The sequence below is a fragment of the Pelobates fuscus genome, chromosome 5 (assembly GCF_036172605.1).
Source record: "Pelobates fuscus isolate aPelFus1 chromosome 5, aPelFus1.pri, whole genome shotgun sequence".
In the NCBI taxonomy this organism is placed as follows: domain Eukaryota; kingdom Metazoa; phylum Chordata; class Amphibia; order Anura; family Pelobatidae; genus Pelobates; species Pelobates fuscus.
Window position 1 is genome coordinate 274,149,187 of NC_086321.1, and position 23,028 is coordinate 274,172,214.

General features: G+C 42.3%; 1 protein-coding gene across 1 annotated transcript in view; it reads left to right on the plus strand.

Annotated features, from left to right (window-relative positions):
• Positions 1-1,013: 1,013 nt before the first annotated feature.
• Positions 1,014-23,028, plus strand: part of FBXO10 (F-box protein 10) — a 159,777-nt gene continuing 137,762 nt past the window's right edge. The window contains exon 1 of the mRNA XM_063457265.1: positions 1,014-1,171. The gene's annotated coding sequence lies outside the window, so the exon portion shown is untranslated. The remainder of the gene's footprint in view (positions 1,172-23,028) is intronic.

A 23,028-nucleotide genomic window follows, 5' to 3' on the forward strand; every position in this document is an offset into this window, starting at 1 on the left:
TGCCAAATATCACAGGACATGTTCAGAGGCCTTGTGGAGTCCATGCCTCAACTCATCAGAGCTGTTTTGGCAGCACGAGGGGGACCTACACAATAATTGGCAGGTGATTTAATTGTTGTGGCTGATGTCAGACATACTCCTATAATCATTTTACCTAAAAATATTTGATTGTCAAAATATATGGGTGTCAATCGTACAATGTATATGGAGTACACTAGTATTATCATATAACCAAATACAGAAAGAAAAATGTAAAGAATGGAAGTCTCATTACATTTAATTAAAATAGTAAGTGTTATTCCACGTACTGTGGTGCTGAATAAATCCTTCAGGAAAGATGAAATGTTGAAGCTACAATAATTAGTGTACTTTATTCAACAAATAACCCTCTTCACACACTACATTGCAATCATCCCAATCCACACGCCACAAGCATCTTCACCACACACAGATCTCCAAAAGCAAACTTATGGGCTTGTTAGCCAATGAAATAGCTCTTGATTTTCACCAAGGCAATGAAGATTTCTATAAAGATTAGATAATAGGCAGTACATGCAATATTCCTCCTTTCGAACAGGCAATGGACTCCAAATTTATATTACACAAAATAAAAATAATAATAATTATAAAGCAAGAATTGTGTACAGAACATTTGTACTTTTTATCTTTATTTAAAAAGAGCAAACTGTCTCTGGGTCACAGTGTAAATGATAAATTCATAGTATATCTTAACTTTGCATAATTAATACCTATTTATACCCTTAAGGATCTGCAATGCAAGAAGGGGCGTATTTCAGTTGATATATTATTATTATTATTATTTGCTAGTATTTTCTACCAGCAATCCGTAAAACATAATGATAAAATATCTCATGCTCTCTCTGTGGTTATTTTATTTTAACATCGATGTGAGAGAGCCCTTCGCATTGCCTGAGCATCTACAGCCACAGGATGGAGTTACATGATCAGCATATTGTCTTAGCAGGTCCTGTCCTTCTTCCCATCGAGTCTCTATGGTACTCGGCTGCTGTATCGACTGCAAACAATAGGAGGGGCTCCTGCTATACTCCATGGTTAGTATCCAAAGGCTGTGCTGCCTTCAAGAAGTGGTACCAGCAGCTGAGAGACTGCTGCACCAACACCGCTATGTGTGCCCTCTGACTGCAGCCAGGTAAGGCGACCGGGCAGCTTCAACGCCACAAACTTTCTACAGCTGCCCACTGGGGGACGGGTGCATATAAAAGTGTCAGCTCTTGGGGGGAATTGTCACTCTTATTCCATTCTGCAGCCTGCTTAATTAGCCGAGAGCATGGGGTATTGTGTATCTGGTTTACAGTGTAAATTGATAGTGTGGGAGCATGGGGAGGCTTGCCCAACCTAATGATGTATTGTGTGGTCTGTGTCTATGAAGATTGCTATGTGATCTATAACGCAACTGTGATGCCCAGCAGGAAACAGTGGTAGTGTGTATAGTAATGTCTGTGGTGTGATGGGTGTGTTTATGTGTGCATACATTATAAACACTTTAGAATCTTGAAATAGAATGTATGGGTGTCAATCTAACGGTGTATGTGGTGTGCACTAGTGTTATCACATAACCTTATCCGGAAAGCAAAAAATGTGAAGAATGGAACTCTCAAGATATTCCATTAAAAACAGTCTTATTATTCCATGTGCTGTAGTGTTGAATGAATCATTCAGCAAAAATTAACAATGTTAAAGCTACACATTGAATGCAAGGCATTCTTGCTATTTTTAACTTAGTTCAGGGATATTAGAAAGCAAAGCTGTGTTTGCTTCCATCTTCTGTTTTAATTGTATTATTGTTTTAGATGAGCATGGGACTGGAATTTAGTTACACGATTTATTTGTGTTTCTCTGGACTTTGGTATTTTTATACGATTCTGTTATTAATAGGTGGTTTTTAAGCCAAAGGGTGATGTTATTTAAACAGATGTGCCTGCAAGTCTGGTTGCTAAGAGTGTACTATAAACAATGGTTGTTCCCACGAGGCTATCTTTCTCAGGGAATTCCTGTAATAAATACAGTATAGAGTGCAGTACTGAATGGGCTGTTAATGTGGTTTGATTTTAAAAATGTTTTAAATGGATTTCAGGTTGTTATGCAAATTAGCATACCCATCAAGACATTGTTCATAGCTGCATCTTCCTCTTTGTCCATCTTAGATTAGTGAAAAGTGAGAGCTGATTTAATTGTCAAAAGTCTGCAATTCTTTCCATAGTACAGTCAGTATACTGCTTGGTGTCCCTATTCCAAATATGTGGGGGTATTCTACCTACATTCAGACATTATTTTAGAAATCAAGTGGCATTTTTAGGAAGGTACATTCCCAAAAAATGTCATCAGTGTTTCTAAACCGATAGTTTATATACAAAGAATGTATACTGCATTTTTTGTGCTGGCTATGCATACCCCTTTTCAAGTACGGTAAATGTTTTTTTTTCCTAATATTTTTTTAAACAGAACTGAATTAAAGGGATATTCGAATCTGCAATTTATGGTGGTTGTTGAAATACCATTTATGTCCCTCCTTTATTTTGCCATGCATTGCTTACCTCCATGCACTAAAATGAAATCTGTGTCCAATTACCGGTATCTTTTAAAAAAAAAAAACGACTGCTTGAGAGTTCTTTCTGATGGTTTAGGTAAGCAAGGGTAAGAAAAAAAGATTATAACCTATGAAATCTTTAAATTTTTGTTAAATCACCTAATGAATGTGTCAAAAGCAACGTACGTCACTTATTTCAAATGTCAGGATACTTAATGGTGATTTGCATTGACAAATTTAGACTTAATTAAATCTTCCGTAAACCGACTGATAAGATGGTACCATCATCAACTCAAACCTATCATTAAAACAGCTCATTGCTTCTGTATTTACCTAGTAAGCAAGGAAAACAAATAAACTAAATATGATGGGAAAATGCACATCTATTGTATACTATTTTTTTTTTTACAAAAGTATATTTTTCATGTACAATTCTAATGTGTGAAAATAGTATCACATGTGTGAAATATCCCATGAGAAAAATATTGCACATTGACTGTCTAATTGCCATGTCATTATAAAACCTGCCCATTTCTTAAAGAAACTATTTTTTTTAACCCCTTAAGGACACACGACATGTGTGACATGTCATGATTCCCTTTTATTCCAGAAGTTTGGTCCTTAAGGGGTTAAACAGATGTGTTCTTATATTTTCAATGCTTTTAATTCTTTATTTTATGTAAATAAACAAACCTAAAACATTATCAAAATAACAAACACAACAACTTACATGTAGTCCAGTGTCAAAACAGACTAGTTACTGCAGCCTGATCCTCCCCATGTGAAGTCATCAAGATTGGTGATTTTTGTGTACACAAAGCATAGGACATACACCCTGTGTCCTAAAACATTAGCGAACTTTGCCTGCTGGCCAGAAGTAAAATGATTCAATATTAAACCTGGTTTTTAGTTTTTTTTGGAAACATAAAATGCATTGATTTTTCTCTCTTGTGGAACTTTTATGGAACTAATGTGAATCCTTTCTGCCAGAGTCTGTTTTTGCATTGAAATCCTTCAAAATCAATTATTATTTTTTAAAGAGAACAGCATCTTGTGAAGTATTGGACACCTTATTTTTTACTGTGTATTGCTATTCACAGCAGTGAAGGTCCATCCTAACTCCAGCAGGAGGGCTGCTACACTGTTTACAATGTATTGACTCTCACAGCCTTAACAAGTGCACCAGACATAAAAACTGCATAAACCAGCAATTTTTTTTTGTTTGTCATTCTTTCTTTTATTGAGGCATTTGTTAAAAGGGGTACAGAATAAAGAAGAGGGGATGCACGTTGTTCATACAGGTTAGGAGCATGACAACACAATACAACATCTCCTATGAGTGACAGCCTCATTTTTTAGTAATTAAGCGTTCCATAACATTACCAACTATTTTAGCGTAACAATAGTAAATTAGTTATACCTCAGCGATATCTGCAAGCTTTTGAGCCTGAGTGACTCCTGTGCATGCCCGCCCCATAGTCAGGGGGATGCTCAATTTTTAGGTGGGCATGGCCTATATCACGAAAGGCAAAAATATTATAGGATATGGTGGTACGGTGATATAACGCAAATGCATTCTTCTGGGTTGGCTTTCGTAATAGGGAATTAACATTATCCTGTGGATGTTCAACTATTCAGTAGATTGTACCATTGTACCATTTTATAGCATGCAGGGCATCTTAACAAAGCTCTACCAGAAGTGATATAAGCAGTACATGACTTAACCGTAGAATTGTAGAGATTAGCAGTGTGTGTTTCACATGAGAGACAGAGCATATTATAATAGACTAGCTTATCTTTCACCTAATCAATGGTTAGTGCTAGTGTGGTTGTAGGTGCTACGGCAAGGTTAGGGTCATATTAATGATAGGCACGCAGTAAATGTAAACTTCAACAAGAGGCACATAATAGTTAGAGGCTTAATGTAATTATTCGCACATATCTTGCCAGGAGGTTTTCGAACATCCGGGCCCGCAATTGCACGGATTGTCTCTGTGTTTTACCTCCATGGCATGCGCTTGTGTCTGGTGTCGCTCAAACTACCCCACTTGCGGGCCACATTGCAGTTTCTCTGGAACTGAGATTGTAGTGGCGTACCTACCACAGTCGCAGGGGTTGCAGCTGCAACCGGGCCCCTCACTTCAGGGAGCCTAGCCGCAGCCACAACCTGTGACCATAAGCCGCCTGTATACCTTATGGGCCCGCAGTTCCCGGGCGTCTGGCAGGAGGGGAGAGCTGTGCTGTGCTGCTCCCCTCCTGCCTGTGTGTAGCGTGGCAGAGCGGTCTGACAGGAAGTGCTCACTGTGAGAGCACTTCCTGTCAGACTGGGAACCGTGGTGAGCCAGGTACAGGATGGGAGCGGGGAGAGTGGGAGGGTATGGGTCACTTGGAGGGGAGAGGGAGAAATGGGACACTTGGAGGGGAGAGGGTAGAGAGGGAGAAATGGGACACTTGGAGGGGAGAGGGTAGAGAGGGAGAAATGGGACACTTGGAGGGGAGGAGGGAGAGAGGGAGAAAAGGGACACATGGAGGGGAGGGGGGAGAGAGGGAGAAAAGGGACACATGGAGGGGAGGGGGGAGAGAGGGAGAAATGGGACACATGGAGGGAAGGTGGAGAGAGGGAGGGTATGGGACACATAGAAGGGACGAGAGAACATAGAGAGGTAATGGGACACGTGAAAGTGAGAGGGAGAGAGGGAAGAATGGGACACGTGGAGGGGGGAGAGAGGGAAGAATGGGACACGTGGAGGGGGGAGAGAGGGAAGAATGGGACACGTGGAGGGGAGAGAGAGGGAAGAATGGGACACGTGGAGGGGGGAGAGAGGGAAGAATGGGACACGTGGAGGGGGAGAGAGGGAAGAATGGGACACGTGGAGGGGGGAGAGAGGGAAGAATGGGACACGTGGAGGGGGGAGAGAGGGAAGAATGGGACACGTGGAGGGGGGAGAGAGGGAAGAATGGGACACGTGGAGGGGGGAGAGAGGGAAGAATGGGATACGTGGAGGGGGGAGAGAGGGAAGAATGGGACATGTGGAGGGGGGAGAGAGGGAAGAATGGGACACGTGGAGGGGGGAGAGAGGGAAGAATGGGACACGTGGAGGGGGGAGAGAGGGAAGAATGGGACACGTGGAGGGGGGAGAGAGGGAAGAATGGGACACGTGGAGGGGGAGAGAGGGAAGAATGGGACACGTGGAGGGGGGAGAGAGGGAAGAATGGGACACGTGGAGGGGGGAGAGAGGGAAGAATGGGACACGTGGAGGGGGAGAGAGGGAAGAATGGGACACGTGGAGGGGGGAGAGAGGGAAGAATGAGACACGTGGAGGGGGGAGAGAGGGAAGAATGGGACACGTGGAGGGGGGAGAGAGGGAAGAATGGGACACGTGAGTGGGAGAGAGGGAAGAATGGGACACGTGGAGGGCGGGAGAGAGGGAAGAATGGGACATGTGGAGGGCGGGAGAGAGGGAAGAATGGGACACAGGGGGAGGGTATGGAATACATGGAGGGGAGGGGGAGAAAGGGAGGGTATGGGACACATGGAGGGGAGGGGGAAAGAGGGAGGATATGGGATACATGGAGGGGAGGGGGAGAAAGGGAGGAATGGGACACATGGAAGGGAGGGGAGAGAAAGAGAGGGTATGGTATACATGGAAGGGAGGAGGAGAGAGGGAAGAATGGGACACATGGAGGGGCTGGGAGAGAGGAGGGTATGAGAAACATAGATGGGCTGAGGGGAAAGGGAATGGGACACATGGAGGGGCTGAGGGGGATGAGGGAAAGGGACACATGGAGGGACTTTGGGGTTGAGGGAAAGAGACACACGGAGGGGCTTTGGGCGTGGGAAATGAGACAGGGGGAGGGGGGGGGATGAGACCCACTGGGAGGGGGGGAGGAATGAGACACATGGGAGGTATGGCTCCAATGCTATTTTCGCACCAGGGCCTAGTGGATTCTCGTTTTGCATTTGCCTCTGCTAGATTTTAACTATGGCAATAAAACAATAGTAGTATAAAATAATCTATATCAAAATGTACAGTGGGGAATAGGTATAACTAGATTCCAAAGTTATTTCTGAAGCAGTAAATGGCACATACTTGACTGTACACCACAGTAGTAGAGGATGGGGATAGCAGACAAATAAGCTACTGGTTACACGTTTTGAGTAAGAATTCAGTAGACCTGCAATGGGTGGAAACCATTGTTTTCATTGTTACTATGTACCAAATTATTATCTTAATAGCTGAAAAGTTGGTTTTCTATGTTTGGCACTAGCACAGATTCTGAATTTATTGACAGAATGTGTGAGTTTCAGGGCACCCATAGTTATGGTACACAAAGCATTCCAGGATTGAGAATGGCTCTCCATATCTGGCACCTTAATTCTTTATTTTGAGACCGGAAAAACACACATGTGGAAAGGTAAATGAAGCAATATGTAAAATATCGTCATTTTTTCAGTACAACATAACAGGATAGTATAGAGGTACAAGGTGGTGTCATGAAATATTAGGGAAATCAGCTACACCAATGCATGCATGGCAATTAATAGCTGAGCACAGTCTGTAAGCAGTCTTAATTGTGGCAGAGCGCTATTTAGTAACAATGGTATCGTGTGTGCCACCATGAATAACAAGCATAACAAACTGAGAGGTATAAAAAAAAAGAACAAAAAAGCAAATGAAATGATAAACAAAAATGGATGGGGTAGCTAGGAGGGCTGCTGCTACCAGAGAGATCCGAACATGGGAGCAACAAGCCCTTAGGTAAATTAGAAAAGTTCTCCCAAGGGGACCACATTTTATGAAAAGTAGGCAATGTTTCTCAAACCGTGGTCATGAGCCGCTACATGAGTCGGTTATATTCGATATTTTTTTTTTTTGCTCTTCAAACGGCTAGGGTTTTCTTATCATAGATTTTTTTTTTTTTTAATTCTTTATTTTTCTTGTGCATATTAAAGAACATACATTTAGTCTTGCAGTGCCCCAACAGCATCTGCAGGCTGGTCATGAACATTAACTTATTCTGTCATGTGGTTGGCTAGCACAGCTTTAAAATGTTATAACATTAGAAACAGACAACTATAAACTGTTCTATAACGTATAGGTTATGCATTAACGGATTCCGTTTATGAATTGCAAGATAAGGACCGTTAGTTACATGCTAAATTTACACACATCTTAGAGTAAAGTGTTAGACAGTTGCTATTAGGGATCCGACTAATTCTCACCGAGCAGGTTAATCTATGAGTTTCGCTGTGTTGCTTATACATGTGTAGTGGTGATACAGTACGTCTCAGATCTATGGCTAGTCTCCGTATAGTGCATAGGTGAGTCGTGCGCATTAGCTCTGGGCTATAGGGAGTGAACGAGTCTCTTTAAAATCCTTTACTTTCAGTGTTGGTGTAATGATATAGACTTGGTATGGGTACGTCCTATCAGCAAGTACATAACATAAAAAAAAATTAATCAGTGAGCTAAGCCTTCCGCCTTTGGGGCTAAGAATAGTAGTGCACATTTTCGTATGTAGGACTAGGCAGTAGTAACGATGTGGTCGCCCATGCCAGTGGTGGCTGTAGGTGCCATAGCTAGGGGGGTTTTAGAGGATTGCACTGGCGGTGGCATAAGGCTGTACGTTTTGTAGAAAGATGGATACGTGGGTGAGGACCAGGAGTATGAGAGCCGTCTACTTGGGGATTGCGTATGTGTCAGAGGATAAGAGTCTGTGCCGTGTTAGGGCTGGGCTCCTAAGACTGTGGAGAAGGTCTATGTGAAATAAAAAAGGTTGGGTCAAAGTGAACATGCGCTCCATCGGTTGCTATGCCTCTTGACCCTGAGGCATTAGGGGGGGGGGGGGGGGGCACGGGTAGTGTGCAGTTGTACTGCCTTAAAGGCACAGGGCAGTGCATGCCACGTCTGTGATTAAACAGAAAAAGACAGGTGAGACATAACTTGAGTGTAGTGAGCAGAACATACAATCATTACACATTAATATAACAATATAGCAAGAATTGGAGGTCTTTGGATTAGTCAGTCCAGGGTTCACGTCGCGGGTCTTGGGTGCGTCCTTGTGGCATTGTTAGAGAGTCCCAGTGTAGACAGCAAGGCCGGTCCTTCTTCCACGTTGGTAATTTTGTAGTGTTGTTCGTCTTTGGTCACCCATAGCGCTCTGGGGGTCGCCCATCTGTAAACTAGACCCGCTGCTTGCAGGGTGGTGGTCACGGGCTGCATGCTCTTGCGCCAAGATAATGTGTCTCTGCTTAAGTCCTGGAAGAATGTAATTTGGTGTGCTTCAAAGACATAGGGCGCTTTCCCTTTCATGGCTGTTATCAGGGCTATTTTGTCCGTCAAGGTTTGGCATCATAGGATTATATCTCGTGGGGCTGACTTGGGTGCCCTTAGGGGTTTTGCTATGCGATATACGCCATCAAACGTAAAGTGTTTTGCCAGCCTGTTGGGAATGAGTGAGGCCACTAGGCGCCTTACGAAGTGGGGTAGTTCCTCTAACCGCACCTTTTCTGACACCCCCCTGATCTTGACGTTCTTTCTTCTACCCCTGTCGTCTAAGATGTTGACTTGCCTGGAGACGTTATCCTGTATTGTCTGCAACTGGGTAACTGTGTCTTTAAGTGAGTTTAGGGCCTGGCTCAGGTCAGTCACCTCTTGTGCCGTGGCCTGTGTTCGGGCTGATACTGCCTGTACCTCTGCTGCTAACCCTTTCAGGTCTGCTTGCCACATTAGTTGTAGGTTACCTTGGAGTCCTGCCAGCATGGACTGGATGTCACTTTTTGTCGCTGGGGCTAATCCATCAGCTGTCTGTGCCTTTATGTTGCCTGTGTCTGCCTCTGCTGTGCTGTGTTCTGAGCCTTCTTCCTCAGATCTTACAGGTGAGGCTGCTGTGTTCGCGCGGGCCTGTGCGGGTGGAGGGTGCTGCAGCATGCTGCCTATACTCCGGTTAGGCGTGGAGGTACTCGCTGCAGGTTTGTTGGACCTCCGACCCATCTCTTCCGTTGTGTGCAGACTCCCGCCTCTATGGGTTGTGGGCTCTGTCCGAGCCACGCTGTCAGCTCCCTGGTGAGGTACTGGTCGCGTGTGCTGTAGGCCCCTTGGCTCTTAACGCGGCGTTTCGTGCCCGACGGCTGAAAGAAAGGCATCTGCGTGTTCAGCAGGGTGTTAGGAAGCTATTCCGGGCGGCAGTTTTAGGCGATGGGCTGCGGGTGTGCCGTTTTTTCCCGTTTTTTGCCTTTTATCATAGATTTTTTGGAAAAGCCAGGCCAATCCCTCAATCAGCCAGGATAGAAAAACAGACTGGATCCATCTCAAATGATCTGTGTAATAGATGTCTCAATAAATCTTTAACCTGGTGCCAGAATTGAGCTATATGGGGCCCAATATGGATAAAAGATCCTCTAGGTCCGCATCCTCTCCAGCAGAAATAATTTCGAGTTTGACCCATATGGACCAAGTTAACCATGGTTATGTAACATCGGAGTAATATATATTTTTTAAAAATAATTTCTTTATTTGCAGTTAGTTTATTAATACAACAGTGCCTGTATCGCCACATCAGCATCTTCAGGCTCAATGCGAGGTCCAGATAACAATACACTGGTATGATGTAATGGAGTCATTATAATACATAAAACATGGAGAACACTTTTCGATACCTTCGCTGTGGCATGCCGGCACCGTTTAAACTGTATCATCATATCGATCCAGCTTTCACAATTAGGATAAAATCATAATAAAACTTTAATTATAATAAAACTAAAATAGAACCCAACAGAATCGAGCTGAGCAGCAAGTCTTGGGGTCAATATCTTACAGTGGATGTGGATGGCCGAGTAAGGGTCTTCTTATTAGGTATTTGCACGACATTCATCAAGTATATTCACTCATGTATTCATGTTACTCGCGTTGTATAAGATAGTGTTAGTGAAGGGTATGTGATTTGTGAGTTTTACGGCGTCGAGTGAGTTAGGTTCCAGAGGTGAGAGGAGGGGTGGTGTGGACATTTTATGGGGGGAGGAGGGGTGGTGTGGACATTTTATTTTTGTGCTTTCATGAAAATAGATACTGTGGCAGCAGCCTCCCATATGGCTTCCCATTGATCCCCTTCTAGGGTTCCAATCAAATAATTTTCCCATTGCTGTATGTATGTCAGATCCCTCCACACCTTTGAATGAGTGCAAATGTGTACATATCCATATATCAGGGCTTGACAAATTTGTTTCGAATCTAGGGGCCAGCTAAAAAAGTTAGGAGCCAGTCATTTTCAACAAGAAAAATGCAATTCTTAAAGGAACACTATAGTCACCAGAACCACCACAGCTTGATGTAGTTGTTCTAGTGACTATATACCATGGAGGCTTTTCAGTGTAATCACTGCCTTTTCAGCAAATAGTCAGTGTTTACATTGCTGCTTAGTAACACCTCTAGTGACAGTCATTCAGATGGCCACTAGAGAGTCCTGGGTCACTGCTGCACCACGTGCAGCACCCTGGTTCGGTGTCTCCAAGCTCTGCATGGAGGCGCTGAATGTTCCTCATAGAGATTCATTAATTCAATGCATCCCTATGAGGAGATGCGGACTGGCACATTTGCTGCGCATGCACAAAATCCTCCCAATGCTTTCCTAAGGGAAAGCATTGTCTTAGCTGAGATCATAAAAATTGATAATCTCAGCCTTTGAGGTGGTACCAGCCACAGCGAAGTGGAACGGCGTGGGGAAAAAAGGTGATTAAAAACACTTTCCTCAAGCGATCAGAGGGGGCAGGTACCTAAACGCGCACACACTCTAACAGGTGCACACATACACACACTGATGACAGGCTCACGCACGCACACACTCAGTCTGACAGGCTCACACACACGCACTCACTCTGACAGGCTCACACGCACGCACTCACTCTGACAGGCTCACAATCACTTACTCTCACTCGGACAGGCTCACATTCACTCACTCTCACTCTGACAGGCTCACACCTACATTTTTGTATTAATTGAAACCCGGTCAGCCTCCCCACCTTTAGGAGAGCTGAGTAGGTCTTTCCCCTGGATCCAGTGGGGCTGCTCTCTTTCTGCAGTACTCTTAATGCAGCTCCTCTCTTCTCCCTGCTCGCTCTCTGTAATGATGCCGGGGCTGAAGTGACTTCATATTCAAGTTCCCGGCATCATTAAACCGTGCAAAGTGCTCAAGTAAGAGTACTGCTCCTTCGCGCACCGCCTCTTTGCTCCCACAGGTAGGCGGCTTCTGCGGGTGGCCGGCTCCATGCTGCCTCAGCCAGCGGCCTCCTTGCTCCCGCAGACAGCCTGCTCCATGCTGCCTCAACCGGCCGCCTTCAAAGCTCTCTCCGCGGCCACATTCAAGAGCTGGCAAATCCTAGGCTCCAGGGTGAAATTTCTAGTTGCTGTAGCAACCTGGCACCTGGGATTTGTCGAGCCCTGACATATATATATATATATATATATATATATAACGATATTAAAATGTTTTGCTTGGTACCCACATATCATAGGCTTTCAAATTGTTCCTATTGTTTTTTAAATTGTGTAGGTATTGTATTAATATTCATTTTCGAAGTAAAGATGAAGTACCGAACCTCGAGGAAACGGAAATAGTTTGGATAATTGTCCTTCCATAAGTATTTACAACGTTAGATTCCAGCTTCCTTGATGTTTCTGAAATCTCTTGCATACATCACTAGAGGAAGTCCATATCTGATGGAGAGAATTTAGCACGGACTGTATCACATATAGCTAAAGTGTTTAGGGCAAACGTACATTGGGTTCTACGAAGAGCCAGTTGGGATTTACTAAACCATATGTAAAAATGTGGAAGGTCAGAACCCATCAGAGGGGAGCTTGCCAAAGCACAATTTGGGCGAGTTGGGCTGCATAGTAGAATATAATTAGAATATAATTCAGTTTGGCAGTCCCAAACCCCACCAATCATCAAGATCTGTGCAACATATTCTGTGTCTTTTATTGTTATAAATAAAGTTATTTATATAAGTTTGTAAACCATCTAAATCACATTTAGTGATGTCAATCAGAAAAAAAGGAAAAGTATGCATGGGAGCAGGTTCATAATATTTGAATGTATCGTGCTAATCGATGAAATTGGCTTATCATTCCACCTTTCCAAACTGGTAAAAGGGATCTAGATTAATGCTGTGTAATTGGTTCCAGTATTGCAGGGCTAGAAGTGAATTGAACACCTAAATATTTCAGTGACTCAGTTTTACATATTGACATATAAGTGAGGAGTCATCAGCCGACAGACAGAGCTGGATTAAAGTTACCCAGGGCTCTTCTTATGGTAATTTATTTTATAACCAGCTAAATAGTTAAATTTCTGTTGAGTCTCAAAGAGGGTGGGGGCGAGAAAGTGCCTGGTTTGGTAAGGTGAGTAAATCTCATTCCCTACCTGAAAAGGCATGCTCTTTTATTCTGTGAATTATGCAATCTGTTGATTGCTGTTATTGGAAAGTCACCTGGGCCCTGAAACCCCCTGTTGAATAAGGCAAGAATTGTGTTGCCCCAGGTTGCATTAAGCCAAATGAATAAGACCACCTGTAGACCGGACCATTGAAGACCTTTTTCGATGCCTCGCTAACCATATAAACAGTTGTCTGTCAGTAATGAACCCTTACCTATCTTGGCACTGGTGTAATTAGGAATCACAGGTCCTGGCACAAGAATCAGGGAAGGACTCCTTACTCTCTCACTTATAGACAGATTTGACATACTGACACACTCTCACTAACAGGACATGCAGTCTTTGGACACACACTGTTTCACTGACATACACATGCTCTTAGTGATAAACATACACTGACATATACTCTCTGGCACACAAACACACAATCAATAGCACACACACACAATGCTTAACCAACACACACATTCTTACTGACAGAAACAAAATGACATTGACACACACACACTCACTGACAGATGCACTCATGTGCAGACACGTGCTCCCTGTTTTGACACTCACTGACAGACACATTGACACACTCTCACTGATTTGACACATACAAACAGACATACATTGGCACACTCTCACTAATTCTGACACACACTCACTGACAGGCACAATCTCAATGATTTGACACATAATGATAGATCCACACTGACACACATGCACTCACTGACAGACACACTGATTTGACTCATACTGATACACACTCACCAGCAGACACACACACTCTCACTAATTTGACACATGTTGACATATACAAACACTTGCTGACATAGATATTCGATTATTTTACACACTTGCACATATACACATTCTCTCACACACATTCACAAATTAAATCTATTTATAGAGGGGGAGAGGGGGTTTGAGGTCCATTCAGTTCCTCTACCTTATGGGAATGCTGGAGCGCATCTTTTCCCTGGAGTCCAGTGTGACTACTTTAATATTTATGCTGTTCCTCACTGCTCCCTCTGGGTAAGCAGGTGCCTACTCTGCTTTAGTGGGTTTTCGCCCATGTAGCCAGCTCATGGGTCCAATGTGACAGGCAGAATGCAGAGGGCCTGGTCGCACTTGGATGTATAGGCCTCGAAAGCAGTGGATTCAGTCTAGCTGACTAAACCTGGGCCAATATTTTAACATAAGTATAGATAAAAGATTAAGAGATATGAGGTGATAATTCTCTAATTAAGTAGAGTCCCGACCGTCCTTTGGCATACAACTACATCCTCCAGCATAAATAAATTCCTCAATTGGGGCACCTGTCAGGAAATGTTCTCTGACTGACTCTGGTGGGATCCTGACAGAACCTAAATCTTCCAAAATATTTTATAGTACGTTATGCAGACACTATCTGATGCCTTTTGAATTCGCAGATAGCAGTCGAGATCTCCACATGTGTAATGTCCTCATCTAATGATCTCTTGGTCAGTCAGTTTCAATAGCTGGAGAGAAGAGAAGGAGTCTAATGCTATTGAGTGTTGAAGTCTAGAATCAGGGTATGATTGTATAATGAACTAAGGGAAGTCATGAAAACATGGCGTATAAATGGAAGGGTAGGAACTAAGTCACTTGAGGCGTTTTAATGGCGGTGATAGGTTGCCTATATCATCTAGAAGAGTTTTTTTTTATTTCGGTGGGAAGGTGTCATAATGTGTCGAGGATTTGAGCTGATGGGAAAGATTTGTGTTCAGCCACTTTAAGAGCAGTCTGAAATTCTACAAGAGCTTTGAGCTTGGTCTTGTTTTTAAGAGAGACCAATTTTAACAATTGGCCTTGTATAACTGCTTTATGGGCAGAACAAACCATTGGGAGAGAGGTATCCGAGGGGAAATAGTTATAATTGTTGAATCAGGTTGTCAACCACCTTATGGTCTTTCAACAAGGAGGCATTTAGTCTCTGAGTCCAGCGGAAGAGGTGGCTAAGTCTTGGATGTGTAACCCAACAATAGGCAAAGTTATACTCCAGGGACAGAACCCCTCCAGCTCAGGCTAATGACCAGACAGAGGTCCAGGAAAATCAGTAGCAGCATGTCATTCAAGGCAATAGTAGTGTTACCGGCAATCTTGGCTATGGCCTCTTTGATGCCAAGAAATGAAAACACACGGTAATGTCTCTGAACTGTTCTCCTTCTTACAGTCAGATCCAGACAGCTCTACGGAAACGGTTTATGAGCTATTTCTGTTCAGAGATTTAAGGACAGTCCAGTCAGAGGATTCACACAGTCTATTCGGAGAGGCCCCAGATGTGAATATTATTATGTTGTAAGCAGTTTGAGAGATCTTTTAAGGCAGCTTCAGCTTTCCCCGATTTTGCCATATCTATTAAACAATCCTAGGGCCCTTCGTTGCTGGTACACATTTTGCATCCATGTTGTGAGAAAGCATTATGGTGTTGTCGCCATCTTGAGATGCAGCTTGCTGTTTTTGGCTGTGAAGAGGTCGATTGCAGAAGAATCACTGAGCTTTTCGTTTTTCTGTTGTCTTAGCATAGTGTTGGGGGATTTAGTGCACACTAATCGGGGACAGGTGAGAGTAACAGGCTCTTGGTTGGTGCTGTTTCCAGGTTCAGTAGAGGGAGTGACAGTTTCATGCAACCATGCAGTCCACCATCCACGCCACGCCCCCTGAATGCCTTATATTTTTCCATTATAGTTAAATATCCTACAGCATTAGTTGTATGCATAGCTAATAGATTGTATTTTGTGGCAGCACCTCCATTATTTTAGACAGGTTCAGCATGAATAGCTAGGTTCAATTTAAAAAAATATCCGTCCTCAACAATCCGCTCTTAGTGCAGGTTTTAATATTGTTTACAGTCGCTTACTTAAGAAGCAATGGAGAGCATGTGTGTCCTGTCTGCAGTGTCCCAAAGCCCTATTTCCACACCCCTACTTATAGTGAGGTAGTTTGTGAGATTATCACTGGTGATCTTCTAAGACACATTTGACACAGAGTTCTCCTCCCATGACATGGCTATGCAGCATCAGCGACTGTGACTGTGGCCGGAAGAGGACCAAAGATCAACACCATTGGAGTTGCAATCCTTGGTATTCTCATTAGACCATAAGTCAACACTCTTCAACTCTGCAGATGTGGTATTGCTACAACTCCTAAAATGCCTGGCAAGCATTTGGATGGATGGCTGGTACGACAATATTAGTTTCTTTAACAATAAAGTGCTACCATTTGGATACCTTTTTGTCATGTTTACAGACCTCCGAAAAGAATGAGACTATTATCCTCAGATTTTGCAGTGAGCTTGGTTGCTGTAGTTCTCAGGGGAAAGATATGGAAATATACATGGTACACAGTATAATGTATCTTGTTTACAAATAAGAGTTTTAGATATTGAACACTGCCAGTTGGGATTTGTTCCCTGGGTGATGGATATGCTATATGTCATTGTAATGAAGATAGAATGGTTAATAATTACAATGGCCATGTTGCTACATCCTCATAATTTGAGCATTTGCTTTATCCTCTACATCCATTTTTTTTATATTGTGTCAGAGATGGTGTATATTCTGTTTTCCACTAACCTCACATTGTATAATTGGCAACATTAAAGCAATCTTTCTGGGGGGCGATATTTAGCAGCTTATGAGGATGGATGCATGTTCCTGAGCTCCTCATAGTAGCAAGCAAATCAGCGAGCATCCATGCAGTAACCCTGTCATAGGCAACTCCTGATGAACTAGAAGACATGGGTGAAACACGTGTCAAGTGCTTTTACACGGACTGATTTACCTACTTTCCGTTTCTTCTTTTGATTTTGTATTATTTATTTACTTTGAGATGTAGACTGGCTGAAGAAATATTAAGGGATAAGGTAGCAATTCTTTGAACTCAGCGAGACTAAGTAACAGCCTTTCTAAGTCTCCCTGCCTTACTTAAATAGTTTATATTTATTTTTGATTCACGAACTTGTGTTTTTTTTTTAGATCACTATTGTTGCTATATATTTATTCTTATCTCTATCGCTATACTTCCATTATCTTATTATCTGGGAGTCATCATTAGTCCGTACTGACTACAGTGACCACCCCTACGGGTTAAAGATGAGCATTATGCCTTTCCCAGCTAGCTTTGAAAAGTAAATTAATTTAGACTGCAGATAACTATAACTGACTATAAACTGCCTCCTTTAATTACATTTTTTTTTTAAGATCTTATATCAATAAAAGTTCAGTTTTAAGCATCACCACATTATCTTTGTTTTCTTGTTTCCTTTAATGAATGCTAGAACCCCTCGGTTTGGTGGTAGACTAAAAGAAAACTATTGCGAATAGCGCTACGCCCTACCTACCGTATTTGCTTTTCATGATAGAGAAGCATTGAAAGCTGTGCTTCTCTATGGGAAGCAGTAAACACTAAACCGCGCATGTCTGCAGAATGTGCATTCATGAACAAGGAGATGAGCTCAGTGAACCATCTTGCAGATAAATCCCTCCACATTTCAAACCAAAAGGCAAGGTTTGAGGGAGAGCAAAGGGTAGGGGGTGGAAAAGAGAAGGGTGACACATATAGACAGTGAAGCAGTTGTCCTGCCAATCTGATTACTTTTTAGGGGCCCCCAAATCCTGCTCCCAAGTTGTGATATAAGGCAGTGAGAGCTAGGTGGGATGTTGACAGTCTTGTATAGGGATGAAAGTTGCAATTTTTGGAGTGTTATACAAAGATGTCTGTACAAAGTGTGTGGATGGTGCCAAACCTGCCTACTGAACTGCCGGTGAAGATGTCAAGTTATGTATGTAGAAATGGTCAAAGGAAGTTAATAGAGGAGAGTCTGGAATATTACAGCCACTTTATCTGGGTTGATGTGTTTCCTTCAAGCAGTGGGTGGCCACCAACTCCCACAGGAGAGATTATTTATTTTATCTTTTTGCTATAAAAAGTGATTACTTGATGGGTTGGCTATCCTCCCTTTTGGCTCAATTGTTGTGTGGCATAGTTGTGTTTTGGTATCTGGATCCTCTCTCATAATATTGTACCATTGTGTGCTTATTGTTTCTGGTATGCAATCCTAATGAATTACTTTTTATTATTTGTATTGATTTCTATGCTGTAAATTGCTATATTGATAGGTGTTATGCTTACTCCTTTACTGATTTGTTTCTAATAAAAATGTTTTGTGTCTATCTTTTACATAATATGCACCTGTGCAGTATATTTTGTACAGTGTGAATAACTCCGTGCTGTTCCTGCTTCCCTACATCACTTTTTCACATTTAACTACAGCCAGTAGGAAGAGACTCTGGTTTGGGAAGTCCGAGCAGCCATTTTACAAGTGCTAAAGATCCAGTTTCTTCTATCCATTCTCCCAAAGTGTAGTTCCTGTGTGAGAGGCTGTAAGTGAGCAATGGGAAGTGATCCATTCCACTTCCTGTCCAGCCACACACAGATTATGGAGGACCTGGGACAACACTATGTTTGACTTTAATTATAGGGGGCTCTCTGTACTACAGAGGACGCTGGCTAAGACTCCTGGTACGTATTTCCCCTCACCAGCCCACATTAATTCCAAAAAGGCACATTATAAGTGCTGTTAACAGGAGCCTCCTACTGGACAGGCACTTGCATGCATATTTCCGACTGGGAAATCTGACCCTGAGCATCAGGTAAGTTTAATTCACTTCTGCTGCACCTTTGGACCACTGCACACCAAGCGGAGATGCAAAAATATGCAAAGTCCCCAGAAGGTGACAGAATATTTTTAAAAGTTCACGAGCCTTCACTCAAAGACCGGTTTGTCCATAGCTAAACGCCCGAAAATATAGCATTGCAATTTCATGGTCATTTGATTTTCAAAGGCCTGGAAGAAATTATTTGGGAAGGCAAAACCTCTGGATCTATGCAATGGCAATTTGCCATTGACATCCTATGACATCCTCTAATTTTCGGTAAGAGAGCTCCTGCCAAGGTAATGTTTGTCCTTTCTGAGTGAATTAAGTTTAACTGTTAGTTGCCATAGTGATATCTTAATTATATATCTGTGACTTTCTCTGTTGATAGGGTAATCTTAGGTGTGATCCTCCAAGGAGGAAGATGGATTTTACAATGCATTTCCTTTCTTTTGACTTGTAATGTATTTTTATAGCTTTATTTTATTAAATTTCTTTTTTTGGTTACGTTAACATAGTGTTTTAGGTTGAAAAAAGTCCTTTCATAGATCCCTGTTCCTACTCTTGATCCAAAGTATGGCAACCCCCTCTGAGCACTCACCAAAGATGACCAGTAAAGTAGCCCAACTTTTCAATTTATATCAGACTTATTTTTATATTCGACATTGTCAAAAATACTTTTTTGCCACATTAATGGATTGGATTCCGGTTTGTTGTGTGCTTACGTCAATTATGATTATTTTGTAGACAGCAAGCTAAATATTTTATGTCTTCAGGGAGATGTGTTTTGGAATGTTAGTTTGACATTTATTTACAGCCATGATTCTGCTGTAAGCCATGCCTTTAGAGACACTGTCTTCATGCTCTGCATCCCAATATATTTATCAGCTGATAAGATCTGCTCCAGTGTCCAATATGTTGACTATGAAGGAAATGAAATCAATAGGTCCACAAGGAGTTATAGAGTAATTGTGACACAGAACAAATTTTTATCTATGGCTTCTATATTTGTTTTCATTTGTTTCTAAGAATTTTTTTTTTTTTACTAGGTTTCATACTACTTAATTTCTGCTTACAGTTGTAATCAAAATGATTGTCAAAATGCACAGACTTTCAGCAGTTTGCAATGAACAAATCAAACAAAAGCAATTGAAATAGCTTTGCATGCTACTTTACCGTCAAGATTGAACAGCTGAGGAAAGACTTCTCCCCACTCTGCCTTTCTCTTTCTCAACCACATATAGATCAAGTCCTTCAGACTTTCTCCCCGGCTACTGAACAAGAGGTGTCTGCCCTTCTCCTTTCTTCTCGCCCCCAAACACTTGCCCCCTTGATCCTGTCCCATCTCACCTCATCATATCTCTCTCCCCTTGTCTTGTGCCTCCCTTAACACACATCTTCAACTGCTCTCTCTCTTCTGGCATTGTCCCTGCTGACCTTAAACATGCCACTGAAGTACCTATCCTGAAAAAAACATCTCTCAACCCGTCCTCCCCCTCTAACTATCATCGCATATACCTGCTCCCTTTTTCCTCAAAGCTTCTGGAAAGACTTGTCTACCCGTATGTCTCACTTCCTAAATTCCAACTCTCTCCTTGACCCTCTTCAATCTGGTTTACGCCCCCCCCCCCCCACTCTACTGAGACTGCTCTTATCAAAGGTACTAACGACCTAATCGCAGCTAAATCCAAAGGCCACTACTCCATACTAATTCCTAATTCTTCTTGACCTCTCTGCTGCTTTTGACACCATTGATCATGATCTCCTTCTTCAAACTCTTCAATCACTCTTTCTCTGTGACTCTGTCCTCTTGTGGTTTTCCTCTTATCTCTTAAAAACATAGCCCGCATCCGCCCCTTTCTAACACAAGATGCTACTAAGGAGCTTGTCCATGCTCTAGTAATTTCCCGCATGGATTATTGTAACCCTCTGCTAATTGGTCTTCCCAAAAAACGTATTGCCCTGCTACAGTCTGTAATGAATGCTGCCTCCAGACTGTTTTTACTCTCTAGTCGGTCCTCTCACACCTCACACCTCTGTCAATCCTTACATTGGCTTCCTGTATCCTATAGGAGTCAATTCAAAGTGCTAACCCATACCTTTTAAAGCATTGACCAATTCTAGCCCCTCTTATCTCTTCACAGATCCTATGGAATAGCCTGCCTACCGCCATCAGACTCTCCTCTAGTCTTCAATCATTTAAGCCTTAAAACCCATCTCTCTAGGAAAGCTTATGGCCTCCCAGAGTAACTTCTACCTCACATACCCGTCTCTTGCTCTCTCCTAAAGGGCAGCACTTTACTCTCTCCTCCAGCTCTGCTTCACTCCCACCTTATTTGATTGATATTTCCTGTCCTGTTGTGTTTTACACCCCACCTCCTATAGACTGTAAGCTTGTTTGAGCAGGGTCCTCTTCAACCTATCATTCCTGTAAGTTTTTTCTTGTAATTGTCCTATTTATAGTTAAATCTCCCCTCTCATAATATTGTAAAGCGCTACGGAATCTGTTGGCGCTATATAAATGGCAATAATAATAATAACACAATGAATGCTTCAAGTGGTTTCCCCAAATTCAACTAAAAATCAACTTTTAATGACCCACCCTAATCAGGGTTACCATGTTTAGAGCTTCTGTGAAGCACTGTGACATGGACTCAGTGCCCTGACATGACTTGCACAACACAAGTGCTTGCCCTGATGTGTTAGCATTGAGTTTTCTACATTCTTTTCCCTGTTGTACCTTGAAACCGGATAGCAGGGAAACTTCATAATATGTATTCCCAGAGGGGCGACTGTTCCACTTTACAGGGTTACTCCAACCATCATAACCTCTACAGCCCACTGTTTTACAACATGGTTTGCAACCCTTACCTGCTCCTACCTAAGGACGAACCACAGTAGGCATGCTTTCGACATCTTGCTTCTGCAGAGCTGCAGAATCCGGATGTCAGTTGTGCCACTCATTCATTGGCTAAGAGTGTCAGCTGACCGCTGTAAGCCAACAAATGAGTGTCCGTGCATCGAAAAGTGCACAGAACTGACAGCCAGTCTGGAATTCTTATTCCAGGCTGGATGATGACACCCCATGACACTGCAGGAGGTGGAGTTACACCTCTAGTAGCAAAGGGGTTAAACTCAGTATGTGAAACACTGCACATACAGACACCATAACCAATTCAACTCACTAAACTACTCATGATGCTGAAGTAACTCTGAAATATATAACGTGAAAGTATTAAAAAATAAGAGAAGAAAGTAAAGTGTAACCCAAGCAGGACCAATGCAAATCAAGATGCAAAATATTTTAAACACTCAACCTTGTTTTACGTGAGCGAACACACAGCCTATGTATGTGAAGAAATATAGAAATTCTTTATATAAAAGTGCAAATATGTATGCATCAGCCTTACATTCAAAACATGAGTTAAAATAAGGAAGAACAAAAAAACTCAAACAACATAATAGGTTTGCAGGTATTTTAGTCTCTTCTCAAAAGGTAGATAAAATAGGAGCATAACATATCAAAATGTTGTTAGAAAATGAATCCAAGGAAAGAAAGAGACTGCATTTATGAATATATAAGCCTGCTGAAATACATAGACAGATCTACAGATGGAATGACTGACTTGTATATTAAAATGTATACATTATCAGCAACTAAAACATGCACAGCTAAAAGTTTGTCGGGGGACCCAGATGGCAGTCAGGAGCAAGTCCAGTAGGAAACAATGCAAAGATGTTGGGATGTGCAGGAAGAAAATAAAATTCTTCAATAAATGACCAGTAGTTGTGCAGTCGGGGATATTCCTAGAAAATATGCAGGAAGGTCTCTCAATTAGATTTTTACCTTTTAACAAATGCACAAAGATCCCGGGTAAAGGTGAGCCAACCTAGCAGGGACCATGTACTTTCTGAACAAAACTTGCGATTTTTTTTTCAAGTGAAAAGTGTTATGGTATGCTGAGTTCACCCACTTGCCATTCTTCAGGTGAAAAAATAATTTTGAAGCTTTATTTTCCATGCTAAAAATACAATTGATAGACACTAGAAATCAAGCAACCCTCCCAATCCATGTTGACGCTGGACTCACTTTCTTCCACTCAGTTATGAGGAAATGCCCCACATGTATGTATATTAGACATGTGCAATTTGTTTCGGTCCGAATATGTATTCGGACGAATCTCGGACAATTCGGACATTCGGGTACTTCCGAATGGCCGAATTGCCGAAGTGCCGAATTTCCAAGGTCCCGAAATTAGCGAAGTGTCAAAGTGCTGAAGTTCCGAAGCACAGTATTGCCTAAGTACTAATATACTTACCCAGTGAAAGAAGAAGAATGTTACATTGTAAATAATTTTA